The sequence below is a fragment of the Ananas comosus genome, unplaced genomic scaffold (genome assembly GCF_001540865.1).
Source record: "Ananas comosus cultivar F153 unplaced genomic scaffold, ASM154086v1, whole genome shotgun sequence".
NCBI classification, from domain to species: domain Eukaryota; kingdom Viridiplantae; phylum Streptophyta; class Magnoliopsida; order Poales; family Bromeliaceae; genus Ananas; species Ananas comosus.
In genome coordinates, this window is record NW_017893434.1 from 12,057 (window position 1) to 18,526 (window position 6,470).

The 6,470-nt window shown below is 41.4% G+C and overlaps 1 long non-coding RNA gene across 3 annotated transcripts; it reads right to left on the bottom strand.

Moving 5' to 3' along the window:
• Positions 1-3,510: 3,510 nt before the first annotated feature.
• LOC109706059 lies at positions 3,511-4,987 on the bottom strand. 3 transcript variants are annotated; one of them, XR_002215034.1, is made up of 4 exons: positions 4,925-4,987; positions 4,760-4,827; positions 4,580-4,641; positions 3,511-3,547 (listed from the first exon to the last, which is right to left on the bottom strand). It is a non-coding gene; the product is annotated as an uncharacterized LOC109706059 (long non-coding RNA). The 3 variants fall into 3 exon arrangements; XR_002215036.1 differs by having other exon boundaries at positions 4,580-4,644; XR_002215035.1 differs by lacking the exon at positions 3,511-3,547 and having other exon boundaries at positions 4,425-4,644.
• Positions 4,988-6,470: the final 1,483 nt, after the last annotated feature.

Sequence of the window (6,470 nt, forward strand, 5' to 3'; positions counted from 1 at the left end):
GGATTTAAGGGGTTACTTTGTACTAAGTGTAATTTAGGCCGAAATCGGATATTCCGGTCGTTATTTTGACGCGGTGTTAATGTTTGTTTTCAGCAGGGTTGGAGCCGACTTTTTTCGACTTCTTGTGATTTTTGGGAGCATAGTACTAGGTGGGTTTGACCTAACCAGAGCAAGTGAAGCTCCCCTATGTTCTATATGTATTATAGACGTGGTTTAATTATATGCCTATGTGATTGTTAAAGGGCTCGGAATTCGTCATCATGACGTTTATCATATGTGAAATGAGCGTTCATGCATAAAAGTACTCATGCATTAAAGTATTCTTGTTTAGTTCAGTAGAACAACCAGGAGATCAGTTTATTATGTTTCTATGATATAGAGAACATATATACATGAAAGTATTTCTATTCATATTCAATACAGTTGAATGGCTTATGAACAAGTGTAGGATGCACTTTAAAGTAGAGAACAATGACATTCTCCTGACTCTAACGTAGAGAACTATGACATGCTCATGACTATGTTGATAGTGCCATACTAGTGGAAAGATTATAATGCTATGTGATTTAGCTTTACCCTTACATGTTTACAATCTAGTGGATACTAGCTTTTGTTACTATTTGTGTATTGATATTCCGATCAGAGGATCGAGGGTTCTGAACTTTGCATGTGAAAATATGAAAATTGAGACATGTGGATAATGGACTTTGCTTGCTTGCCATCGTGCTCATTCGCACACGCTTGTGAGGGTAGCTCCCTACAAGCCGGCACTCCGGAGTTGGCCTACGCGACAGTTGCTCGCCCGTGCGGGATTGGGTGCCGAAGTGGATTGCCGTGGGGAGTGTATACTACCACGGGGCCATTAGGCGCGGCGCAAGCTGGACTACCTTGAGTAGGTCCTAGTGAATGAAAATGAAAGTGAAAATGATAATGATAGTAATGAATGAGTATCAGTTGTAGTGTACAGTAGTACTTACACTTCTATGATTATGTTTATGTTCATGTTTATAGTAGTTGCGATACTTCTATTATTCAGTTGATTCATTACTGCAGAAATCATGTTTACATGTTGAATACATGCCTGTTACCGGTTAGCACTGCATATTTCTATATCATGCACTTATCGCTTTTACTTACTTTCAGTACATCATGAGCCTAGTGGTGTAATTCGCCGAGGCTGGCGGCTTACCCACTGGGAACTATTGTTAATAGTTCTCACGCCCTTTTGGTGGTTGTTTTTACAGAGCCATCTACAGGAGAGGCTAGGGATCGTGGCAAGGGAGTCGCGTCTAGCTAGACATTGCTAGGAGCATGCTAGTCGATCACCTTGCTACTCGGGCTACGACCGAGGGTGATGTCCCTTTGTATAGAGAAACCACCATTATACCTATCCTATTTTTGTATACTCGTGATGTATATGTACTACTTGGACCGTGAACTGCAGTTGTGATACTTCTCTTCTGTCGAGATTTTGGATTGTATTTTCCTTTGTTCTTTTACTGATAGTATATCGACTTGTACATTGCTCTGATATCAGGATAGGACTCTCTTTGTTTTACTCCCTATCAACTTGCTTTCTTTGTAGACGCCTTATATACTGCAGGTGTATGGCGGGTCAATGCACGTACCGGATATGCTTCCGCTGGTACCCGGGCGTGACAATAGGTGTGCTAATGCAAAAGGAAAGCTACTACTCTACCAATAATCCTCGCTGGTCGGGCGCGATGCCCTTGCCGCGGTCCTCGCCCGGCAAACCTGTACCTAGCCCTGGAAATAATATGGGGTGAGAACTATTTTTCATAGTTTCCAGTGGGCTTGGCCGCCGGCTCCACCGATCTCCCCACTAGGTCCAAGTGGGCACAAGTAACAACAATACAGATAGATAGATATATATCAAAGCTGTAAAGACATAATAGAAAAACTATGCTACTATGCCCATAATCATGTGTAATGAATGCATGCATCATATAGTAAAAGATACTATCATGCTAACAAGTTCGATCTATATTCAATAAGCAATGTTCAATGTCATTATTAACTTTTCATTTACCCAATCTGTGGCAAAGCCATCGCGACACATGCTCGCCCGTGCGGGATTGGGCGCCGAAATGGAATGCCGTGGGGAGGCTCATTCCTAGAGTGGGGATGTTGACTACCACGGGGCCATTAGGCACGGCGCAGGTCGGACTACCCACGGGTAGGTCCTACAGGATTGGAACATTGGTGACTTAGTATACCGAGTGGACATTGACTAGAATAGTAAACATTGACATTTTACTATTTAGCTTGTGGACATTATGTTGGTCATACTCATGTACATTCATGTTACAGTAGCTTTATTACTTATGCAAATTCATGCTAAGTAGAGATATTATGTCTTAGTAAGTATTCATATTTAAATACTTGTCATTCATATTGCTTATTTATTCTTACTTACCTGCTTGGTTTTCGGGCCTAGTGGCGCATTGCACTTAAGTCAGTAATTGCCCACTGGGAACTATTATTTAATAGTTCTCACGTCGTCTATTTTATGGTTTTCTTTCAGAGCCTTCAGTACCGGTGGAGGCACGGGAACGGGGCAAAGGGGTCGCATAGCTAGATAGTAAGGATTTACATTTTGCTTAGGTAGTTTTCTCTCTTATTGTTTGTTGTTGAGAGAGAGAGAGAGGTTTTGTATCAATATATAGAGACCACCTATGTATTACTTTTAGCTTTTGAACTTTGGATTTCAGATGTACTACTTATGGTTTACTTTTAGTGGATTTTAGCCTTTTGCTTACTCCTCTTTTGTAGAATCTAGTTGTATTTTGCTATGATACTTCTAGATGTCTTTATTCTATCGTTTTATTTGCCCTTTTTTTTATAGACGTCTTATATGTTTTAGTCATATGGCGGGTCTGGACACGCACCGGGCGGGCTTCTGCTGGGTCTCGGGGCGTGACAGATTATTTTTGGTATCAAAGCCTAGGTGTCACGCCCTGGGGCCCAGCGGAAGCCCGCCTGGCACGTGTCCAGACCCGCCATATATCTAAAACATATAAGGTGTCTACGATAAAGCAATAAATAAAATAATAATACAAAGAGATCTAGCGATATCAGAGTAAAGTACTACTAGATTCTACAACAGGAGAGTACATGTCACGCCCGGGTACCGGCGGAAGCATATCCGGTACGTGCACAGACCCGCCATACACCTGCAGTATATAAGGCGTCTACAAGAAACAAGTCAATAGGAGTAAAAACATAACATAATCCTATCCTGATATCAGAGCATAGTAAAAGTCACAAAGACTATCAACAAAAGAACGAGAGTGTCCAACTCAAAATATAAGTACAAAAGAAAGTACAAAAACTGCCACATCTTGATCCAAAACTCATTTACAACACAGGGTACACAAAATATCTGTACAATGGTAATCTCTCTATAAACTGGACATCACCCTCGGCCGTAGCCCGAGTAGCAAGGTGATCGACTAGCACGCTCCTAGCAATGTCTAGCTAGACGCGACTCCCTTGCCACGATCCTTAGCCTCTCCTGTAGACGGCTCTGTAAAAACAACAATAAAAAGGGCGTGAGAACTATTAACAATAGTTCCGAGTGGGTAAGCCGCCAGCCTCGGCGAATTACACCATTAGGCTCATAATGTACTAAATGAAAGTAAAAGAGATGATTGCATGATATATATATATGCAATGCTAACAGGCAATAGGCATGTAATCACATGTAATCATGATTTCTGCAGTAATGAATCAGCTGAGTAATAAAAGCATAGCAACTACTATAAACACAAACATGAACATGGATGTGTAAGTAAATACTGTACACCATAACTGATGATCATTTATTACTGTCCTTTGTCATTTAGTACTTTTATTTCATTCATAAGGACCTACCCAAGGTAGTCCAGCTTGCGCCGTGCCTAATGGCCCCGTGGTAGTATACACTCCCCACGGCAATCCACTTCGGCAGTCAATCCCGCACGGGAGAGCAACTATCGCGTAGGCCAACTCCGGAGTGCCGACTTGTAGGGAGCGACCCTCACAAGCGTGTGCGAATGAGCACGATGGCAAGCAAGTATATTTCACTGTGCACATGTCTCAATTATCATGTTTTCATTTGCAATGTTCTTACACTCGATCCTCTGATCGGAATTTCAATACACACAGATAGTAACAAGAACTAGTATCCACTAGATTGTAAACATGTAAGAGTAATGCTAAATCACATGGCATTATAATCTTTCTACTATTATGGCACTTCAACATAGTCATAAGCATGTTATTTTTCTCTACTTTAGAGTCAAGAGAATGTCATTGTTCTCTACTTTATAAGTGCATTCTACATTTGTTCTTAAGTCATTCTACAGTATTAAACATGATCATAAATACTTTTATGCATGCAATTTCTCTACTTCATCTCTACTTCATAGAGGTACACTGTCAAACATATCAAATATGGTGGCAAAGATGTCCAAATTCATATCAATCACGTAGTCGCAAAAAGCGCACAACAAACCCATTCTATAGTGACATATAGAACATAGGGGAGTTTCACTTGCTCTGGTTAGGTCAAACCCACCTATCACTAAGCTCAAAACAGCCCAACAGAAGCTCCAAACTCAGCTCAAACGGTCTCTGGACCTGCTGAAAATAAAGCATCAAAACCGCATCGAAATGATTACTTAATAATCCAATTTCGGCCCCAATTACACATAGTACAAAGTAATAACTTAATTCCCTGCTTCGGCTAGCTTAATACCTCAAGTTGAGTCTTCAAGAGCTTTCACAAGTCAGCTGAAGTCACTCCAAAAGTCGATCGCACTCTTGCTGCGAACAACATCGAAACGGCATTAGAATGCTAGTATACTAGCTAAAATATCCGAATTCTTGTAAAATTAGATTTCTAGCAGAAATTCCTGCTTACTCTGGGTTAGAACACCTTCTAAACCAGTCCCCAATGTCACCAATTAAGCTCAGTTTAATTCAAAAACCTGCTGCGAACAGCGATTCCAAAATCAACCTTTAATCGACGAATTCGCGCCCGAACAATGAAGAAAAGAAGTAGTTTACCTTCTTTGATCAGAAACTTAGTCCCAACTGAGCCAAGCTACTATATCTGACCTTGTTTCAACAATAAGACCTCTTCTCTCTCAGCTGGAGTAACAAACATCCAAAATCAATACTCAAAGCGAAGAAAAGAACGTCGATAACGAAAAAATTGGGTCGATTACATTATCGAACATCCAACCAGGACTCTACTGGTCCAGGGCTACGAAAAGCTCTCCAAACTCCTCCCTCATACTTCCAAGTAAGCTCTGCGACGCTCGCAACCCACAGAAAACCAACGTCGCGACGAAAACGAACGAAATCGGCGATTTCTTTGTAGAGAGAGAAAGAAATCCTAGAGAGAGAGAAGGAAACCCTCAAACCTCCCTGCTGAGCTCAGAGGTGCTTATCCAGGTTGCAGGGGTCGAGCTCGGGGTAAAAGGGATAAGCTTGCTGAGTAAAAAGACCAAAATGTCCAAGCTGCCACGCAGCTGCTGCTGCTGCTGCTTGCTGTACCGGTACAGCATTATACTTGTACCGGTACACCAATGCAAAAATTGCCAATTTCGAAATTGCAATGCACTTTCTCACTTTTAGCTTTCCAATCATCCTCTAACTTGTTCAAAAATTTGTCCAAACCTTTTAGAACATGTAGGATAGTTCCACATTTCATTCCACACACTCGAACTCCGCAATTTGCAAAAGTTCAGCGTATTACAATACAACAAAAGCTAAAATTCACTAAATTAAACCATAAAGTAGAACAACAAAAATCCGAGTACAAGTGCTATAAGTGGTACAATGGTGGTCTCTATATATGGTATCAAAACTCTCTCTCACCAAGAACACAAAAAGAAAGTAGACCACCTAGGAGCAAAAGCAAGCTCCGCGCTAACTAGCTATGCAACTCCCTTGCCGCGATCCCGTGCCTCCGCCGGTGCTGAAGGCTCTGAAAAAGACATCAAACAGAGGGCGTGAAAACTATTAAATAATAGTTCCCAGTAGGCAATTACTGACTTCAGTGAAAAGCGCCACTAGGCCCAAAACTAAGCAAGTAAGTAGAAGTGAGTAATTACCGAAATGAACAACAAGTAAATAAACATGAATGCTTGCTATAACATAATGTCTCTACTTAGCATGATTTGCACAAGTAAGAAAGCTATGCTAACACGAATAAGCATGAGTATGCAACCAACATAATGTCCACAACGGAAATAGTAAGATGTCATTGTTTACTATTCTAGTTCAAGTCCACTTAGCATATCAACTACATATAGTTCCAATCTTGTAAGACCCGCTCGAAGGCTATCTAGCCTGAAGACTCACCCGTAAGCTGTCTGGCCTGTGTCGTGCCTATTAGTCCCGTGATAGTCAACATCCCTACTCTAGGAATGAGCCTTGCCCACGGCAATCCACTTCGGCGC